We start from the raw sequence: 22,138 nt of genomic DNA on the forward strand, positions 1-22,138 counted from the left end.
GTAAAAATGTAATCTCTCACCAAAATCTATGGACACAACAAGTCTCTTAGCAATTGTCTTTGTGTATTGATAACTAAATGTGGTGTGATAAAAGGAAACTTTTTATTTTTATCCAGTATGTGGTCATGAAATTAGTTTTTACATACTCATGCATGAGTAACTTTTGTACTAATGCAAGTTGCCCATTTTGAGAATGAACATGGAAAGTATAGTAGAGAGGTGAATTTAGTCAAATTAAAGAATGGCAGTTAAAAAATGAATGAGATATGGAAGAGTTAATTTATGCATGATTTTGAGTACTGAGTAGAGAGCAGTTGGGGCTTACCTTTATTTATTTTATTGGAAAGGCATATTTACAGAGAGGAGGTGAAATAGAAAGATCTTCCATTTGCTGTTTCATTCCCCAGTGGCTGCAACAGCTGGAGCTCAGCTGAGCTGATACCAGGAGCCAAAACCTTCTTGGGGTCTCCCAAGTGGATGCAGGGGCCTGGGGACTTGAGCCATCTTCAACCTCTTTCTCTGGCCATATGCAGGGAGCTGGATGGGCAGTGAAGCAGCCAGAACATGAACCAGCACCCATATGGGTTGTTGGTGCTTACAGGTGGAGGATTCGTCTGTTGAGACCCTCTGCTGGCCCCATAACAAATGGTTTCTAAGCAGATTTGAGCAATGAGCACTTACAAAGAGACAGGGATAGGGGCTAACTATGTCCGAGTACAGGAGTATTCCCCCAACTCTACCAGTACAGATCCATGCTGAATACAACAATAATCCTTCTTCCTTCTAGAAACTTCTCAACAGATCTCTGACCTTTGTGGTGCCAACTGGTAGACGAAATAAGAAAATTCAGTAGTCACACCAGTAGGAAAGATACTGTTACATTGTTTAAAATAAAATTATAAGCATTTCAAAAACTAAACAATACAATATGACATTGAAACACAAAAATCATGTTTTCTAAGGCAGGAGTCTAATGTAGTGGGCAGCCTTACATTCAAACTCCAGTTCGACTCCCTATTCCAGTTTCCTGTTGATGCAGACCCTGGGAGGTAGTAGTAACAGTCCAAGTGGCTGGGATGCTATCACGCTCAATGAAAAAAAGAATCTGATTTCCAGCTCCTAACTTTAGCCTGGCCAAATTCAGGCCAGTGCAGACATTTGGGGAGTGAATCAGTGAAGTGAGCTTGCTTCTCCCTCCTCTCTCTCTCTCTCTCACACACAAAAAATTTAAATCCTTTTCCTTCTTTTCTCTATTCCATTTTAAAACCACAGTGACAATTAGCTATTTCTGGTGTATTTGTTCTTGAAAATTCCTGTTACATAAAAATGATCACACGCTATCAGCCTTCATTCTTTTTAAAGGTGGCATTGCATTCCTTAGTAAAGATGTAAAATCCATACTATATTGTTTTAGTAGAACTTTTAAAAAGATTTATTGAGTTATTGAGGAAAAGAGAAAGTTACAGAGAGAGAAATCAGAGCGCCAGAAGATGACTCAAGTCCTTGGTCCCCTGCACCCACATCAGAGACCCAGAAGAAGCTCCTGGCTCCTAACTTCAGATAAGCTCAGCTCTGGCCATAGCAGCCTTTTGGGGAATGAACCAGTGGATGAATGGTCTCTCTCCCTTTCTCTCTCTGTCTCTCCCTCTCTCTTCCAGTTATCCTGATATTCAAGTAACACACATAAATCTTAGAGAGAGAGAGAGAGAGGAAGAACACAGCTGAACTGTGGGGACCACAGGTGACAAAGGCAGTAAATGAAAGGGTCATCAGATATAAAGGAGACCAGCAGGAAATGCAAGGAAATTTTAAGATTTACAACTGGTGAAAGAGGAGAGTTCCAGAAAGGAAGTGAACAGTGTCCTCATGTTACAGTAAGAACCAGGAAAATGACCCAAAAGAAATCACTTGATTTGGCAGATTGAGTGGGTATTACTATTATTATCCATATGTTGGAACTTGAGAGCAAGATCTTCAATATTCACTGGAAATTTTTATATTAGGGCTGGTGGGAAACCCAGTCATCTCTTTCAATTTTTGTCAGAGACAGAGCTGGCTTGCTCTCACAAAACTAGAGAATGCTGGCAATAAAGTGGAAGGCAGTTTCAAAATTGCAGCCACCACATCCAAATATACTTTGCACACCTATTGTTTTACTGGGAGTTCCACCTCTAAAATGAAGACTCCAGCCATAGGAGGGGAACCTGATCCCATGGGGACAAAAGGTTGCCACATTATATATTTAAACACATAAAATGTAATCTTTCACTTCAATACTGCTATAAGAAGTCTTATCAGACTGCCACACATAATAAAAATGAATTGAAATAAGAAGCAATAAAGAAAATGTGACTTAGGCAAGAAATGAGAGTCATGAGCCCCAGGTGACATGGTCCAAACTGTACAGAGTGTACTTCCTGTAAGGTGTTTCACCATCACATCTTTCTCCTTCCCCAGCCTCCCCCACGCTGTACTGCCAGAGGAAAACGCAACCCAGCCTCCACTGGGTAGCTCGATTCCCCTCTTCCATTGGGAGGAATGCTTTAAATTCTGTTCTCCAACTGCTTCTTTTTCCATCACACCCTCAAAGCACAGGTTTAACCAAAAGCCAAGATACCAGAAAGTTCCATTTGCTACTGGCTGGTGATTACTTTTTGTTTTTACTCTTTCCTCACTAGTCTGAAATTTGGGTTTCCATCCAGTGTATCTTGATTCTAGCAAGGATTAATAGACATGCGTATTAAGCTGGGAGCTTGGGGTAGTTTTTATGAAGTGTGTAAGAACAGCTGTCTCAGAACACATTGTATTGAAGAGTTACTTGTACCACCATATTTATAGCAGCACTGTTCACAGTAACCAAAATATGGAATTAACCAAGGCATCCATCACCAGACAAACTGATAAAGAAAATGTGGCAGCTATACACAATGGGTTATTATTCACCTACTAAAAAGAATGACACTTCATCACTTGCAGCAACATGGATACAACTGAAAGACCTCAGGCTGAGTGAAATAAGCCAGTCAGATAGAGAACTACTACATGATCTCTTACAGGTGGGAGCTAAAATATTGCAAAGGAGGAAAATTTTTTTAAATGCCTGTGTATATCAATATTGTTACAAATATAAAACTTTGTTTTATACTTTTGTCAAACTAATGACTAAGAATATCACTGAAACTATAGCTTTGATAATCTGTGGTTACTTTGAAATTTACTGTATGTGGGTAGACTAGTAATTTTTCCACTTGTTTATTGTTTCTAGCCCTTGCCTCTGTTTCCACTAAACTCTCACACTTTATTTTTGCTTTATACTTGACTGCTATATAAATAAAAAATATGTTATTTCCAAATGAAGGAGATGGGGGAGCGTAGCAGAAAGAAGGGAAGAAATGGAATGAGAAAGGGAATGTATTATGTTCTTAAAATTATACCTATGAACCATGTCTTTCAAATAAACAAAAACCATTGAAAATTTTAAACATAAAATACTTATTAATTTGTTTATTATTGACTAACAGCCTAACTGAACCCAGGCGGTATACTTATTACTCTACTACACACTCATTAAACAACAGGTAACTTGGAATATGTACACATTGGGACCCTGGGTTGATATCAGGTGCCGGTTTCTCATCCCTGTGTACTGGGACATTTGGAAAGTCATGCATGGTTTCCCCCTTTGTTTCTCCCCTTCCCACAGAAACAAGACAAAATAACACATGTGAGAACAGTGAGTTCACCCAATTCGCCCTAATCTCGATCTTTCCCACCCAGATCAACCATGTAATCATTATTAAAAAATGAAACAATGAAATAAAAACGAAAATAGGTAAAACACAGCCTATTCCCCAAGAAGAAAGAGAATGGTGAGAAGTACTTAATTCAATCAGTCATTTACAGGGGTGAGCTTTGATAGGCTATAAAAACTTTACTTCCTAGGACAAATAAAGGGAGATTAATAAATGTGTTATATTATGGTTTTCAGGTTTTAATCACACAATAATGCAATGTCAGTAACATTTAAAATAGTTTAATGCTAACAGACAACTAAATCATTTTTTAAGAGATTTATTTATTTTTATTGAAAGGCAGATTTATGGAGAAAAGGAGAGACAGAGAGAAAGGCCTTCCATCGGCTGGTTCACTCCCCAAGTGGCCACAACAACCAGAGCTGAGTTGATCTAAACCTAGGAGCCAGGAGCTTCTTTTGGAATTACCAAGGCTTTAGGCTGTCCTCTATTGCTTTCCCAGGCTACAGGCAAAGAGCTGGATGGGAAGTGAAATAGTTGGGACATTAACCAGCACCCATATGGGATCCCAACATGTGAAAGGTGAGAATTTAGCCACTGAGTCATCGCAACAGGTCCCAGACCACTAAATCTTTAACTCACAAAATCTGGCTAAACACTTAACGCATGTTCTTCATAGTGTTGTTTGAGGGAAAATGTTTGCCCCCCACAAGCACTTTAAAAAAAATATATTCCATAATGGCTAAAACTAAAAAGATTAAAAATACCAAATGTTGGAAAGGATGAAGAACAACATATTCTTACACATTGAGGGTTGGAATTTAAATTGGTGAAACCATTTTTCAAGTCTTTTGTCAGTTTTACAGCATGTTAATCATACTTTTCTCTCATGATCTTGCAATTCTTCCAAGACTCAAGAGAAATTAAAATACATATCTAACAAAGACTTATGCAAACAAATTGTGTAATAACTTCAAACTGTAACCTTGGCAAATATTTATCAATGAAAGAATGTAGGAAATAATGTTGCCATATTCATAAAATTGAATATCAAGTTCATTCTGTGGAATATTAGCATATTCATATAATAGAATACGATTCAGCTTTAAAAAGAATGGGCAACCAGTACATACTACAATAAGATGACCCTCAACAACATGTTGTGAGATAGAATCCTGATACAAGAGAACATACCGTCTTAATCTTCTGAAAATCTAGAACAGGCTAAACTAACCAAAGATGATAGAAATCAGAACACAGTTTGCCTCTGGGGGTTGGCTGGGATTGACCAAGAAGAGGTATGAAGGAATTTTCTAGCGGGGTGTAAGTGTTCTCTACTTTGATGGGTGGGTGTTACTTCAAAGGTGTGAGTAATGATGGGCACCTTGAAGTAGGCAGATGGCCAGGGTGGGGTCAGTTGAATCCTGTGAACCCTTAAATTCAGAGAATATTTTCTGGCCATGAGAAGAGACAGCATGAATGAGAAGCAAGGGCAGAAAGCTGTAGCCCTGCTGGCTTAGCTGACAGAGGAGGGGTCATGAGGCTGGGGCTATGAGTTTAGAACCCTCTCCAGATCTGCTAGAAAGAACACTTTGATTTTTGGTCCATGGAGATGCAATGCCAGACTTCTGGTCTACTGAAATGAAAGCTCATAAGTGTGTTATTCTAAGTCACTTAGTTTGTAGCACATTATTACAGGATCAAGAGCGAGCTAGCACTCATAGGAATAGGCATTGATCAAGAACTAACTCACCAAAATGTACACTCAAGTTCTTCAAGTGCCACTTCACATACCTTATTGTGGATTGGATTGTATCCCCCACAAAAGACACCTCGAAGTCCTAAATTTCAATACTTGTACAAAAAGAAAAAGAAATGAAATGTTATGGATACATCTGAAATCCTCTTGAATCATCCAAGTACCTGTTGCCTTTCAGCAAGGATCAGGAAGCTGGATGGGAAGTGGAAGGTGGACCGGATCACAGGTCCCTAATATGAGATGCTGGCTTGATCTTCTGCACCACAACATCTGCCTCTGAATTTGAAACCTCTACCTCTTTATTTCTTAAAAGTAGATTCACAAATTACATAAGCTTCAAGCTCTATTACATATAACAACCCCTGTTAGGTGTGTAACTGTGGTTTTATATTTCTCTAATTACTCTTGTAACTTAAATTATTGCATGCAAACCAGAACTTCAAAGTTTTTAGTAAAGCTTGCATTTTGTGTTATGATTTTTAGTACATTATACCATCCAGATGGTAATCCTTTTTTTGAAAGAAAAGATTCACTTTTCTTGATTTTTTGATTTACATATTTTCTTGCTTGTTTTCCTGTATTATTTATTATTTGAAAGGCAGATTTTACAAAGAGAGAAGGGAAGAGATACGGAAGGTCTCCTCTGTTGGTTCTCTTCCAAGATAGTTGCAACGGCCAGAGATGAGCTGATCTGAAGCTGAAGTCAGGAGCTTTTTCTGGGTCTCCAATGAGGGTACAGGATCCCAAGAACTTGGGGCATAAGCAGGGAACTGGGTAGGAAGCAAAACAGTCAAGACATGAACTGACACCCATATGGAATGAGTGTTGGCACCAAAGGGTAAAAGATTAGCTTGCTGTGTGACCATGCCAGTCCCTGGATATTAATCCTTTGTAAGACTTACTTGCTACCTGAGTTTCATCCTTTGTGAAATGCCTGTTCATGTCCTCTGTCCATTTCTTAGTTGGGTCCTTTGTTTTATTGTTGTTCAGTTTCTTCAACTCTTTAGATTGTGAAAATCAATCCTTTATCAGTTGCATAGTTTACAGATATTTTTCCCCGTTCTGTCAGTTGGGTCTTCAGCTTGTTGAGTGCTTCTTTTGCCGTATGGAAGCTTCTCAACTTGATGTAGTCTCATTTGTCTATTTTTCCTTTTATTACCTGTGCTTCTAGGTCTTTTCCAAGAAGTCTTTGTCTATGCCAATGTCTTGTAGTGCTTTCCCAAATCTTTCCTCTAGTAATTTGATGGTATCAGGTTATAGCATTTAGATCCCATATCTGTTTAGAGCTGATTTTTGTATAAGGTATAAGGCAGAGGGATCTTGCTCCATACTTCTGCCTACGTATGTCCGGTTTTCCCAGCACTAATTATTTGAAGAGGCTGTCCTTCCTTTCTTGCTGAATTGAACTCAGTTCATTTGTCAAAAACGAGTTGCCTTTAGATATGTAGGTTGATTTCTAGGATTTTTATTCTGTTGCACTGAGCTTCAGGTTTATTTTTGTGCCAGTACCAAGCTGTTTAGATTACAACTTCCCTGTAGCATATTTCAAAGTCTGGCACTGTGGCACTCCCAGATCTGTTTTTATTGTTTAAGATAGGGCTTCTTGTGTTCCAATGCAAATTTCAGCATCATCTTAATCTAGATCTCAGAAGAATGTCACTGGTATCTTGCTTTGTGTCACACTGGATTGGTAAATTGTTTGGGTAGTATGAACATTTTTATTATATTAATTCTTCCAAACCATGAACATGGATGAGGTTTTTTTTTTTTATTTTATGATGTCTCCTATGCTTCTCTCTCTCTTTTTTTTTAATGCTTTGTGATTTCCATTTCAGAGCTATTTCACATTCCTGGTTAAATTTATTTCAAAGTATTTACATTCTTGCAGCTACTGTGAATGGGACGGATCTTGCAAATTTTCTCAGTCAGGATATTACTTAAATAATTGGTTAATTTGAAGAAAATATGCTTATAATATTGAGCCTTATAGTATTTTCAGGTTTTATTTTTATCCTTAGATGGTTTTTTGCTTTTAAGATTTATTTATTTTTATTGGAAAGTCACAGAGAGGAGGAGAGACAGAGAGGAAGATCTTCCGTCCAATGATTCACTCCCCAAGTGGCTGCAATGGCCAGTGCTATGCCAATCCGAAGCCAGGAGCCAGGAACTTCTTCCAGGTCTCCCACATGGGTGCAGGGTCCCAATCCTCTGGTCCGTCCTCAACTGCTTTCCCAGGCCACAGGCAGGGAACTGGATGGGAAGTGGAGCTACCGGGATTAGAACCGGTGCCCATATGGGATCCCGGCGCATTCAAGGCAAGGAGCTTAACCACTACACTATCACGCCGGGTCCCTAGGCCTGTAAATAAGATTTAGTCCTATGGGGCTGGCATCATGGCATAGTGAGTAAGACTCCCAGCTGCGACACCAGCAATCTGTATAAGTGTTGGTTCAAGCCCCAGCTGTTCCACTTATAAGCCAGCTCCCTGCTAATAGCCTGGAACAAGCAGCAGCCGATCATTCATGGGGACCCATTCCCACAGAGGCGACCTGGAGAAAGCTCCAGGCTCCTAACTTTGATCCTGGCCAGGCCAGCTGTTGTGATCATTTAGGAAGTAAGCCAGTAAAAAGAAGATCTCCCCCTCTCTCTCTGTAACTCTGATGTTCAGATAAAGTAAAAAAATATTTTTCTTGTTTTGTAAGTATTCCTATGGATCTTTATAGTGTCTGTTACTATTATCAGTGGTATCTTCCCATTTGATTACTATTAGTATTTACATGTTGTTAATCTGATCAGTGGTTCTGAGGCTACTTTATATACAACTTTTTCCAGTTCCGCCAGCAATCAGACTTAATATACATTTTGATAAATGCAAAGAAGTTCTAAATAAATGTGCTGCATATTTGTTTTAAAAAAAAAGAGTATTTCACGGTAAGTGAAAGCACGAAAAAGCAGGGGCAGTATTTTTGGTACAATGAGTTAAGCCATCACAATCAACATCAGGATGATTGTTCAAGTCCTGGCTGCTCTGTTTCCAATCCAGTTTCCTGCCGATGCACCTGGGAAAGGAGAAGAGCATGGAGTAAGTGCTTGGTCCCCCGTCACTTATGTTGGAGTCCCAGATGGAGTTACTTGCTCCTGGTTTTGGCCTGGCCCAGACCTGGTTCCTACTTTCATTTGAGGAGTGAACCTGTGGATGGAAGACATTCTCTCTCTCTCTCCCTCCCCCCCCCCAATCTCTCAAATCTCTCAATTTCTGTCACTGCCTTTCAAATAAATAAATGAGCGTTTAAAAAGAAAATGCATGATGAAGTTATACGTCTTGGGTTCCAATTTGCTCCATAATTTAAAGAAAACTTCCAGATATTCATTTGTAAAATAGTAATAAAACTATCACAGCATATATGGCTCTTGGGGTTGCCATTGTGTCACAATGGGTTAAGCCACTGTCTGCAATGGCAGAATCCCGTATTCATGCCATTCAGGTCCTGGCTGCTCCACTTCTGATACAGCTCTGCTAATGGTCTGAGAAAGCAACAGAAAATAGCACAAATGCTTTAAGCAATTGCCACATATTTAGGAGACTTGGAAGACACTCCTGGCTCCTGGCTTCAACCTGGCCCATCTCTGGCCATTGTATCCATTTGGGAAGTGAAACAGCAAGTGAAAGATCTCTTCCTCTGCCTTACTTTTTGTAATTCTGCCTTTCAAATGAAGAAATAAATCTTCTTAAATCATGATGTATGTTACTTACAAAAACAAAATCGCGAAGTCCAACAAAATACATTTCACTGTTTCTGGCTCATAGAAAACATTGAACTAATGTTGTCCATTATTAATAAAAGCATGAGATAAATAATTCCACATCAAGTTCAATTACATGGTTGACACATGAGTGAGCCAGATTTAAACATGCAAATTGGATTAATTTAGAAAAAATTCTGGTCTTCTGTCCAAGTTCTTTTAGAATGATACTAAATAAGATATAATTCATTAATTGAACTGTCATTTAAGCAATCATTATTGGGTATTTTTTATGTTAGATTAATTCTAGAACTAGGAACACAATTGTGAATAAGAGAAGGTCTCTGCCTGCATGGTACTTTTTTTATGATAACGTGAACCAAACATTACACAAGTATGCAATTGTGTATTTTAAAATATGGCTATGTTTTAAAAATACAGATCCTGGGGTTGTCATTGTGGTACAATAGATGAAAACATCCCTGCACCCCATGTCAGAGTGATTTGAATCCCGGGTACTCCTTTCTGTCTAGCTTTCTGCTAATGGGTCTGATAAGGCAGTAGAAGATAGCTCAAGTACCTGGGTTACTGCCATGCATGAGGGAGATACAGATGACGTTTCATGCTCTTGACTTCATCCTTGTTCAGACCTGTCTACTCAGAAAATTTGTTTATGTATTTATTTATTTGTATTGGAAAGGCAGATCCACAGGGAAAAGGAGAGAGAGAAAAAGAGAGAGAGAGAGAGAGAGTGCTTCCATGCACTGGTTCACTCCTAAAGTAGCTGCAAAGGCCAGAGCTGAGCCAATCCAAAGCCAGAAGCCAGGAGCTTCTTCCTGGTCTCCCACACAAGTGATGGGTCCCAAGAACTTGAGCCATCTTCTGCTACTTTCCCAGGCCATAAGCAGACAGTAGGATGGGAAGTGGAGCAGCCAAGACATGAACCGGTACCCATATGGGATCCTGGCACTTAACGTTAGTGATTGGTCAGTTGCGCCAACGTGCTGGCCCCAGACTTGTCTATTCAAAGTCAGGTTTTGAAGAGTGAATCAGCAGATGTAAGATCTGTATCTGTCTGTTTCTCTGTGTGTATGCATCTTTCTTTTCATCTCTTTCAAGTATATGCAAATAAATATTTAAAAATAAACAAGTAAGTACAGATACTATGAGAGAATTTTACAAGAGGAGCTAATGGAGACTGGGAAATCAAAGAGGTTCTCTCTGAGAATTTAACGTTGAAATTAAGAAACAAATTTAGCAGCAGGCAGAAGTACATGTAAGCAAAGAAAAGGAGCCAGTAAACCCAGGGGACTAACTGAAACCTCTGTGGCAAGAGTAGATAAAGCAACAGCGAGAGCAGTCCAGAGACAGTTGGAGAGGTTGGCAGGGAAATAACATGCAAGGCTTTGGAGGTCTTTTATCCTAAGTGTAATTACTCCCACGAGGCAAAGTAGCATGAAAAGATCATTCCAACTCTCCTGTTGTCAAGAGAATGGGCAGACCAGCTGAGGAGCAAGAAGTGTAACCAGGAGCAGGCATTTGGACCTAGCGATCCAGACACTTGCAGTGAAGTTCTGGGTTTAAGTCTCAGCTCCAGCTCATGACTCCAGCTCGCTGCCAACACAGACCCTGGGAGACAGTGATGACTGATCGAGCAATGCAGCCCCTGCCACTCACATGGGAGACCCCGATGGTGTTCCTTGCCTTGTGGCTGCAGCTCTGCCTCAGTCCTGGACTTTGCAGTCACCTGGAGAGTGCCCGGGGGTAGGAGTGCTCTCCCTCCCTCCCCTCCTCCTCCTCCTTGCGCTTGCTTTCTCTCTCCCAAATGAATTGATTTTAAACACATTTTTAAAGAAGTATTTTCACAGGTCTTATGAGAAACAGTGCTGTCTTAAGCAAGGGAAGTGAGGACAGAGATGAAAAAATATTATCTTTAGCTGTATGAGGATATAGAGAAACATTTGTGAAAGAAAAGAGAAATTTATTTTGGTAAAAATGTCTTGAAAATCATGTGTAGTTTTTTCATAATTGACATATCCCATCAAGTTTTTAAAAACCACCCCCTGGGGCCTGGCGGCGTGGCCTAGCAGCCAAAGTCCTCGCCTTGAAAGCCCCGGGATCCCAGATGGGCGCCGGTTCTAATCCCGGCAGCTCCACTTCCCATCCAGTTCCCTGCCTGTGGCCTGGGAAAGCAGTTGAGGACGGCCCAATGCATTAGGACACTGCACCCGCGTGGGAGACCCGGAAGAGGTTCCAGGTTCCCGGCTTTCGGATCGGCGCGCATCGGCCCGTTGCGGCTCACTTGGGGAGTGAATCATTGGACGGAAGATCTTCCTTTCTGTCTTTCCTCCTCTGTGTATATCTGGATGTAATAAAATGAATAAATCTTTTTAAAAAACCCACCCCCTGTATGCTTGGATTTTCAAATGTTTGTATGTTAAAATGTATTTGTGTTTTTATTCCGTTTTTCACAAGCACTTTGAGTTTTCCTTGTATTGTGGAGGTGCACTCAACAGAACTTGGGGAGGGATGGATTGGGGGTGGGGCAAAAGCCTACAAGAGGACTTGTCCAGGGTGATTCACAAGCTCCTGATGTGAGTGGAGGGGAGTACTCTTCACAAAAAAATGGAGGAAAACTCGAGATGAGGCTGGCACTGTGCTGGTGTGGGTTAAGCCACTATCTGCAGCACTGGCATCCCATATGGGTGTTGGTTCAAGTTCTGGTTACTGCACTTCCAATTTAGCCTGGGAAAGCAATGGAGGACAACCCAACTGCTTGGGCCCCTCCACTTATGTGAAAGTCATGAGCTGGAGTCATGAGCTGGACAAAAATAGTCTCTTAACTCCTGACTTCGGCCTGGTCCAGCCCTGGCAGCTGTAGCCACTTCAGGAGTAAACCAGCAAATGGAAATGGAATCAATCAATCTCTCTCTCTCTCTCTCTCTCTCTCTCTCTCTTAAGGAAACAAAAAATGATAATAACAAAATTTAAAAACTAGAACTGATGTACATTTGGTTAGATCAGGATTCAGATTTGGATGTGTCAAGGTAGAGATGCTGAAAATGCAACTGAGCAGAGATGTTGAATCTATAAATGCATGGATCTCAAGGGCTGAAGCCAAAAATCTGAATATTACTGGGAATCATGGGATTGCTACTTAGGATGACAGCAGAGAGGAAGAGAGAAGAAAATGTAATGCAGACAGACCTTGTGAAATAACCAAACAGCAAACTGGATCAAGACAGAGTAGTCAATAAGTGCAGGGCACAACCAAAGAAATAAAAAAGGAAAGTATGGATAGAAAAAATTTTTTTCTTTGGCACGTCAGAAAGAAGAGATGTCAACCAAGAGTAGCCATCAGGTTCCAGGGCTAAGTAAGGTGAGGACTGGAGACATTCGTTGGCTATGACTCCACAGCATTGATTGCCCTTAGAAAAAGCAGTGGTAGGGGCAGGAATGGGAATGTGAACAGAGCTCTGTCACCTGGAGCTGGCACGGTGCTCCTCCGTGGGCCCTGGTGGCAACTCTGGTGGCTGTAGCTTGTTAAGAGTGCCATGGCATGAACCAACCAATAAGCAACACCTCTGAACTGCCACTCAAGCTGATAAGGTAAAATGTCAGGAGAGAGTCGTGAGGATGACCTGTCTATATCTTCCTTCCTTTTTTTTTTTTTTTGGCACATGTGTTGTGTTAATCTCTGCAAACCAATGAAATCACACACACACACACACACACACACACACACATGCACAGGTGCAGTGGGTGGTTCAATCTCACAAGAAACTTGGGAAGCTGTTGTCATCATCACTTCTGCTGATCAGAGTCTCAAAGGTCAAGACCAAATTGGACTCTTTCCATTGTTGTAAAAGTTAATGAAAGTTAATTATTAAAACTGACAGAAAGGCAACTTGCCCACTGCTTTATGTAGCCTATATATATAGACACCTCTAAACATATGGAGGCATGTAAAGCCTGATGTGCCAGGTGGTGAGACAGTGCCCATCAAAGCAGGGCTACTTTACTAGAAAATTCTTCTCTCCTGCTGAAGCTCCTACGGACGCATCAGGTAAGAACCCAATTCAGGGTTGTTGTATTCATACTGGTTTTCTATTTTTTAAAAATGCTTTTTTTTCCCAACCAAAGCCTCTTGAGAAATTGTTCTTATATTCTTAAGTTTATGTCATGAGCATGAATATTTCTAATGATTCCACAAGTAGGCTGAGAATGTATCTGGAACCCTGTTGTGTGAAGTAAATATCTAAGAAGTCTTTAAGTTGCCAAGTAAATGACTAGACACTTTGTGAAGGCCAAGATAGCCTTTGCAAAGGCAGCAGTGATATTGACCTTCATGATTCTGATAATTCCTTTAATGATCCAATTAAATCAGACTTTATAGGTGAATCATTTGCAAATCGAGCAAGCTTTTGAGCCAAGTTTCTCCAACAGATAGGATTATCTGTGATGGGGGGATTAAGAAAGCCCATTTGGTCGTAACGAGAGAGATTTATCCACCTGCTAGTGCAGTAAGTCCAAGGTTAAGGGAAGGGGGAGAGGCGAAAGGCAATAGGAGGAGGAAGAACAGAGAGTGAAAAGGGAAAAGGGAGCCAGCACAAAAATTGCCAGGGAAAACTTCTACAATGTTCTTTAGATGTGCAAGTGAGAAACTACTTATTAAGTCATTGGACTGCATCATTTTCTTTTGCAAAACAAAATTGTCATTTGGGAGAAACAGAGAAGTGAGCAAGACTGCCTACAGATCATTCCTATTCAGAAAATAGGCAGTAATGACTTCACTTCAGAGGCAAGGAGTTATACACTCCAGATGAATTAGTAAGTGTAGAAATACATGCGCAGAGGTGTACAAACCTACTAAGCTCACATTCAACTAAGAAGCAAAAGAGGTCACAAAGTGAGAATGGATTAAATTATTGGGAGAAGTAACATCCTACACTAATTCTTCTCCCCCGAAGAAAGGCTTTGAATCTCCAAACACTGAAGGAGTTTCCTCTAGCTTTTTGTGCTTGGGTAAGAGGAAACAAGTCATCTCCAGGCAACTGGACTCTGGATGACCCAGGCTTACAGTTAGGGTGTGCGCACACGCTCATGTGTGTGTGTGTATGTGTGTATATGGTTGACGCAAGGGGATGCTGTGAAGGGCACTCACTTAGGTTCAAAAGCAATGGCACTGAGGGCACCTCACCCAGAGCTCTCTGCTCTTGACTTGTGTCTCTTGGCTGTCAACAAGTCAGATCAGGGCAGAAATCAACCATGTGGAGAGCAGCAGTTATTCACAAGATACAGCTTCTCATCCCAGCTCCATCATTAGCGAGCCAGAGACTTGAGCAAGTGGCACATTCTCCTCTCTGATCTCAATTCTTTGCTTCCTAAGATGGTGGTCTACCTTCTCTGCCTACTTCAGAGGGCAAAGCTCAAGGGGAAAACTGAAAGTGTTTGGAAATACCATAAAGACACACAGAAATGGCCAAGGTTACTCTTGGTTCTTCTGTACGGCCCACTGGCTCAGCAAGCACTTGGCTCTGGTGCCTTCAAACACCTCTCTAAACACTTGGCCTTTTAGCCTCCACTGCTGATGACTTCTGTGTTGGTGTTGGATCTCTCACAATTCTTTAAACATGATTTTCTCATTCCCCACAGCTTTCTCACCACCCCTCCCAAATTTATCTGTTCTTTGAGGTTTAAGAAACCAGGCAGTTCACAAAACGAGGATGGTCAGATCCACAGGTCCTCAATAACAACTCCCTTCTCTGCAACCTGGATTCCCAAACTTTCTCTGAGCAGTTCTTATCTGTACCAATCATTCTGGACACTTCTGCATGTATAAACTTTGGAGTCTGAGATGACAGCATTTTTATATCTTTGGTTCATAATTCAACTTGTTTCGACAAACTTCCCTACATCCTTCAGATAGCAGGGATTTATATAAAATGGGGAAAAGCAATGGTTAAGATTTCAGCCTTGCCCATCAGGATGTCAGTCTTATAGCGGAGAGGAATGTAGACAATGACAGTACAGCACAACGAAGAGGAGAAAATTAACTCTGCTTGAAGGGTTCTACGCAGGCTTCATTCCATCATCTTATCTTCTACATCTGGGTTCCTGACCAACAATAAAACGATTGTCAGGCACAGCTGTGTATTTTTAAGGATGAAAGGAACTTAGCAGATCTTACAGGTGCAGGCTATAAATAAATGTATGCAAAAGAGTGCAAATGATAAATAGTATGGTGCCTTAAGTACCCTCCCTTACTATTGAGGGAACATAGGAGAAACTTAGGATTTAGAGCAAAGTCAAAAATACACAGGGCCTTGAATGCCATGCTTGTCCAGCACACAGATTCTAGAAAAATGATGGTCCAGTAAACTACAGTAAGAACAAAAAACTGCCACTTCTGGAGATAAGCTCAGAGTAAACCTGAAATCCCAGAAACAGCAGCAGCACAAACATTTTCCTGCAGGTTTCATTTGATTTAATCAAGTGCTCACAGTGATGTGCTGGTAACTCATATTAGACAACTTTAAACTCTGTCCTAAATCCATTTTCTATCAAGACAAGGCTAAGAAATCTCTCCTTTCCTTCAGGCTTCACAAGTCTAGTTTAGACTGGGCTTTAGTCTTAGTTTAGAAAAACTTTTTACAATAGCTCATAAAATGGATGTTATGAAATAATTATGCATTGGATTTAAAATGTCTAACAAAATAAACTCATACATTTAATCCTGAAAAAAAAAAAGAAAAACTAAGTTTTCAATCACTTGCCTGAAGCAAAATCTTCTAAGCAATAGCAAAGCCATGATTTGAAGCCAGGTTTATTGAGTTATCAAATAGACCTCATACATAAATCAGACTTGATTTAGTCTTTTCAGCAATCACAGGAAAATAGTGACAGACTCGGTGACTAATAATAATATCAGTGCTTCAACTAATATTTAAGCTAAAACTGCACAAAGTTCCTAGAGCACACTGTGAAGCCACTATGAATTTTAAGAGACTCAAGGAAACTTCTGCTATAGACATGCTTATGTTCTCTCTTACTGTTAAAATTGAACTAGAATTGTGCGTTTTTTTGCCATATACTTTAGTTTTTTAGAAACCTCCATAGCTTTTTCTTTTAGCAGCCTACTGGAGGAAGTGCTCTACCCTGAAGACCCTCACCCCAAATCCACTTTTATTTTTCAATGTTGTTTATTTATTTTAAAGTCAGAATCAAAAAGAGATACGGAGACAGAGATCTTCTGCTCACTGGTTCACTCACCAGACAGCCACAGTGGCTAGAACTAGGCCACGCCAAAGCCAGAAGCTTTACCTGGGTTTCCTGTGTGGCTGCAGGGACGAAGGCACTTGAACCATCTTTATGCTGCTTTTCTCAGGCCACTAGCGGTCACTTTAGATGCCTCCAATGGACTCATCCTCTCTCTGCCAGATGCAACTCTGGCTTCAGGAACAATCTGGGGGAGTTTGTGAGTGGTTAATAGCTTTCACATGATTATCACTCAACAGTAGGGCAAACAGGGGTGTTTCTCATCTTATAATGATAATGGGGTCATTTACCACGCCCACAGATAGAGTTCAGGTGAACATCTCTAACAGCTGAATTCATCTATGACCCCACTATGGTTCAGCATCACTAAAGGACAGGAGAAGGACAGTATTTAACTGGAAAGTATGGCCTACCCCAATCCCTCTGACCCCTGCCAGCGCCAGCCCACCTGCACTCTCCCATGAGTTACTGCTGAGGACCACTTGGAAGTCGTTAATTCTGTAGCTGGGGCCTCTCATCTTCCACCCAGCTTCCAGTGGAGTCCAAAACCCAGGGTAGTGTGTGCCTTTACATTCTAGACCCTCTTGGGCTCCTGACAAGCTCTCCCTCGGGGTGTTCACTGGGGCAATTATCCTGTGTGTTCTCCTCATTTCCCATTGCCTCCTTCCCCAGAGACCCTGATTAAGACATTCCTGTAGCTCCCATGGCCCAAAGACAAACGCAGGGAGCAGGACTGGCTTACCTCTGGGTTTCCACCAATTGGCATGAAAGCATTTTGAGATGCATGAGAAGGGCAGGTGTTTTCAGTGATGGGGCCAAAAAGACACTCCATAACCAGAATGGCTGATGTTAGGGGACGGTGTCATGAAGAGGTGCCTTGGGCCAGAGTAGAGGCAGCATCTGCATGGGCCAGAAAAAACCTCAACAGATCTGTTTGCCTTCTCATTGATGCCTGCCAATGCAAAACAAAGCCTAGCATCGCTTACAAACATTCTGGTCCAAAATCATTGTTTCCCTGTAGAACACACAGAGCTCCTGAAAGCCCGGAATCCACAACAGATCAGTGCGGCCTGCTGGGGAGGGGAAAGGCCAGGGCCACGGGACATCGCTCAGCCAGAGTGCGGCAGGCAGAAAGTTCCCAGGGAACTGGAGGCCATGCGGTGACATTCAGCTTGAAGAAGGGTGGCAGAGGGGCATGTATGTGACAGCCCCTAGGAATAGCAAAATGTTCTTAATAAGCAAACAATAATTAATTTGAGAAATTAAATTTCAGAAATTATTCCCAATATTAAGTTCCTGCTGGAACAAGCAAAAAAGCAAAAGCAAAAACAGAACAGCAAACTGTTAGGAATAAATCCAGCACCAGGAAATAAAGGATGGGGAACTGTCAAAAAGTTCATGGAAGTAATGGAAAAATAAGTGGATTTTGGAGTACAGCATTTTTGAAATCCATGTAAAGCTTTTTTAAGATAAAGCATTTAAAAAGAAAAGATCAAGCATTTCTCTATTAACTTTAAAAAATGTATGTATTTTTATTTGGAAGACAGAGATATAGGGAAAGGAGAGACAGAGATATAGGGAAAGGAGAGACAGAGAGAGACATCCTTCTATTCACTGGTTCACTCCTCAAACGGCTGCAACAGCAGTAGCTGGGCCAGTCTGAAGCCAGGAGCCAGGAGCTCCTTTTAGGTACCACCTGGTACAGGGGCCCAAGGACCTCAAGGACCCTAGGCTCCCCTCTGCTGCTTTCATAGGCCACCAGCAGGCAGCTGGATCAGAAGTAAAGCTGCCATGACCTGAACTGGCACCTCTAGGTGGAGGCTTAGCTGGCTACACCATGACGCTGGCCCCTCTCCATGAACTTGTTGAAATCCCCTTTGTACGTGTGTGTGTGTGTGTGTATGCACATATATACATATGTGTGTGTGTGTGTGTGTATATATATATATATATATATATATATATATATATATTACAGAGGCCCAAAAGGAAACTAAACTAAACTAAATAAACAAATAACGCTGAAGGTCCTAGCAGAAAGCAATCTCAGAATGATTGTCAGTCCTTCAAAAGCCTCTAACACCCAAAGGAAGTCAGAAAGAAATGAAGCCCCCAAGATAAAACAGAACACAGCCCGGCACTATAGGGGTTCAATATTTGAAACTAGAATTATGAATCCAGGAGCCCAAACAAGTTTTTATCCAAGTATCTTTGGCGGAAAGGTAGCATGTTCAAGTTTTTTAAAAAATCACTTTGGAATGCTGAACTCCCGTAGCTCATTCTCAAGAATCTGAGGAATGACAAGACGCAGAAGGCACTGAGTGTGGGATTCTTCGCCGCGTCTTTTCAGCAGAGACTCAGAGAGGTCAGTTCAGGAGCTCACAAACCAGCAGGTTACGTGTGAAATATGAGGTGACAGCTTTCAGAAGCAGTGATGGGAACCAGGAAAAAATGGCAAAATGGCAGACTGTGGCTCTCCAGGTCTCCCCCTCCGTTCTGGAAAGACTGCATAAGCTCTACGAGTTTTTCCCCTGGGTCCCCTATGGACCATGCTTGCCTCCAAGGAGGAGACCCACTTCAGGCAAGATGGTAGGACCTAGACTGGGTGCTCTGAGCTGAGTGGAGAGACCGGGGGAAGCAGGGGACAAGGGCAGGAGCCCACAAACAAGACAGCTCTGGTCTAGTCAGGGAAGAAAGAAGACAGAAGCAAAATTCTTTCTGCCATCGCTGTCCCAGGCAAACATAAGCCAATCAATAAAACAGAGAGGAGAGAAGGACCCCACCGAGATTGTCCAAATGCTCCTGGAAAAATGGGTGTTATGCAAACATCATAGAGATTCCAAAACTTTTTTTTGCACCACCAAAGGTTACCTTTAATTCCATTTTTTCCATGAACTGTTTGAAGTCCCAGCAAAGAGAAAAGAAGTACCTTCAAGATGGATGTTAAGGACGAGAAGCAATGAGTTGCTGTGAACCCTTGAGGTGATAGCTTGGAGAGAAGCCATTAAAGAGCAGAATGTCCTCTTGGGGGGCAGACTGGGTGGGGGGAGTAGCCGTGGTGGGGGTAGAGTCCGTAGCAACATCTGATGCAAGTTAAGACAACACAGCACTCCAGGCTTCCATTGGGTTGACCAGGCTGGATTCCCTCTCTGACGCTGTTCTGGAAGGACACTCTAGGCAGTTTGTGCAGCTCACCCAAAATGGCCAGACTCCTGCATCACTGATTAGCTCTTTTTTCTGTTTTTAAACTTTGTGTTATTTATTTACTTATTTGGAAAGGTGTATTTTTATGGAGCGAGGAGAGGCAAAGAGAGAGAGAGAGAGATCTTCCATCTGTTGGTTCACTTCCCCAAATGGCCACAGCTGCCAGAGCTGAGTCGATCAGAAGTCAGGAGCCAGCAGCTTCTTCTGGATCTCTCTTGTGGGTGCAGGGACCACAGGTCTTGGGCTATCTTTTGCTACTTTCCCAGACCATAAGCAGGGAACTGGATGGGAAGTAGAGTAGCCAGACACAAACGGGTGTCCATATGGGATGCCAGCAGTGCCCACAGGCAGAGGGTTAGCCAATCGAGCCATAACGCCGGCCTCAAGTGAGGATTAGCTCTTAAATGTTAACGCCCTAACCAAAATGTTGGTAATTGATGAATAAATAAATAAATAGACATGTGTGTGAGAGAACAAAACCTTACCTATACAGCCCACTTCATATGCCCACCTTCACTGCGGGTAGGGTGTGGCAGCTGGGACTGAAGGTGGTAAGATGGGAGAGGCAGTAGAGGCGAGAGGCAGGGAAGAAGAGGAGGGGAGGCTCAGAAAGGAAAGCCCAGGGGGGCTTCCAAGACAACAGGACAAAGATTTAGAACCAAGTTTGACCAAATACAGAATTTGCAGGGAAACTGATACAGCTGGGAGTTTCTTTTTTTTTTTTAAGATTTATTTATTTTTATTACAAAGTCAGATGTACAGAGAGAAGGAGAGACAGAGAGGAAGATCTTCCGTCCGATGATTCACTCCCCAAGTGAGTGCAACGGCCAGTGCTGTGCCGATCCACAGCCAGGAGCCAGGAACTTCCTCCAGGTCTCCCACACGGGTGCAGGGTCCCAATGCACTGGGCTGTCCTCGACTGTTTTCCCAGGCCACAAGCAGGGAGTTGGAAGGGAAGTGGAGCTGCCGGGATTAGAACCAGTGCCCATATGGGATCCCGGCGCGTTCAAGATGAGGACTTAGGCCACTAGGCCACGCCGCCGGGCCCACACCTGGGAGTTTCTTTTAGCTTCGGTGACCTGTGACTGCAGACATCTTTGCGTGTGATTATTGTTCATAGTCCTTGCCTAGATTCCTGATGAACTGTTTCTTGCTTGTTTTGGCTTGTTTATCCTTTTGTGGATTTTGTTTGTTTTATTTGGTGGAGCACTGAGCCTTTGGCTCTGATGTAAATTAAAAATATGTTATCTCATTTAAAAAAAAAAGTTAATCCGACTTCTGTTGAAGAGATCAAGGCCTGGGGTGGGAAGACAGCTGCTACAAAGGACATTGGAGGAGGCTAGGGAAGTGCGGCACAAGAGACTCAGGGTGGGTCCGAGAGAAGCCAGGGGAAGCAGGGAGCTGAAGCCGGCATCTGACTTCTGGTTACAACCCTAAGCTCCCCCGGTGTGTTTTAAAAGCACTCGCGGCCTCAGGGAGCACCATGTACCGAGATATGATCAAATGTGAGATGCTTCAGTCCATTGCTGTGATGGAAGTCAGGCAACAAAAGTCTGAACAGGACACATTATAATGCAGAATCAAGATGAAGGGCAAGAGAATGGCATCGCTTAGTTGGCATGTTCTTCAACGGAGAAGCTGCGTGTCATAGCCGAGAAGTCTGAGAATAGAGGTCTACTCACTGTAGGACCCCAGAAAAGTGTGCAGATGTTTTCAAGGGTGGTATGAATATTTTTTCATATGTAAGAATATAAGAGGGACCTGACATGGTAGCCTAGCTGCTAAAGTCCTTGCCTTGCACCTATGGGAATCCCATATAGACACCGGTTCATGTCCCGGCTGCTCCACTTCCATTTTAGCTCCCTGCCTGTGACCTGGGGAAGCAGTAGAGGACAGCCCAAAGCCTTGGGACCCTGCACCCACATGAGAGACCCGAAAGAAGCTCCTGGCTCCTGGATTCAGATCAGTGCAGCTCTGGTCATTGTGGCCACTTGGGGAGTAAACCATTGGACGGAAGATCTTTCTGTCTCTCCTTCTCTCTGTAAAATCTGACTTTACAATAAAAATAAATAAAATTTTAAAGGGAAGATAAGAATAAAAATGATTATACTTCACTCTCCTCAAGGAGTCGCAAGGAATAAATAAACTCTGTACATAGAAAAGGTTTTGTATAAAATTGATCTTCAGGGATAATAGAAACAGGACCGTAACAAGAATATAAGATTAGCTATCTTGTGCCCCCCCCCAAAAAAAAAGAAAAGAAAGAAAAAAGCTGGTATTTTATTAACTACCAATTGGCAACGTCCTATGTTGAGTGCTTAGGCACAATGCCATATGCCTTGAAAACATTTTCATTTAATCTCCACAACCATCTCGAAACTTGTTCAGCATTTTCTAAATT

The 22,138-nt window shown here is 41.9% G+C and overlaps 1 protein-coding gene across 1 annotated transcript in view; it reads left to right on the forward strand.

The window, feature by feature from the left end:
- Positions 1-13,171: 13,171 nt before the first annotated feature.
- Positions 13,172-22,138, forward strand: part of SLC26A3 (solute carrier family 26 member 3) — a 34,631-nt gene continuing 25,664 nt past the window's right edge. The window contains exon 1 of the mRNA XM_058655049.1: positions 13,172-13,321. The gene's annotated coding sequence lies outside the window, so the exon portion shown is untranslated. The remainder of the gene's footprint in view (positions 13,322-22,138) is intronic.

This window comes from Ochotona princeps, chromosome 25 (genome assembly GCF_030435755.1).
Source record: "Ochotona princeps isolate mOchPri1 chromosome 25, mOchPri1.hap1, whole genome shotgun sequence".
NCBI classification, from domain to species: domain Eukaryota; kingdom Metazoa; phylum Chordata; class Mammalia; order Lagomorpha; family Ochotonidae; genus Ochotona; species Ochotona princeps.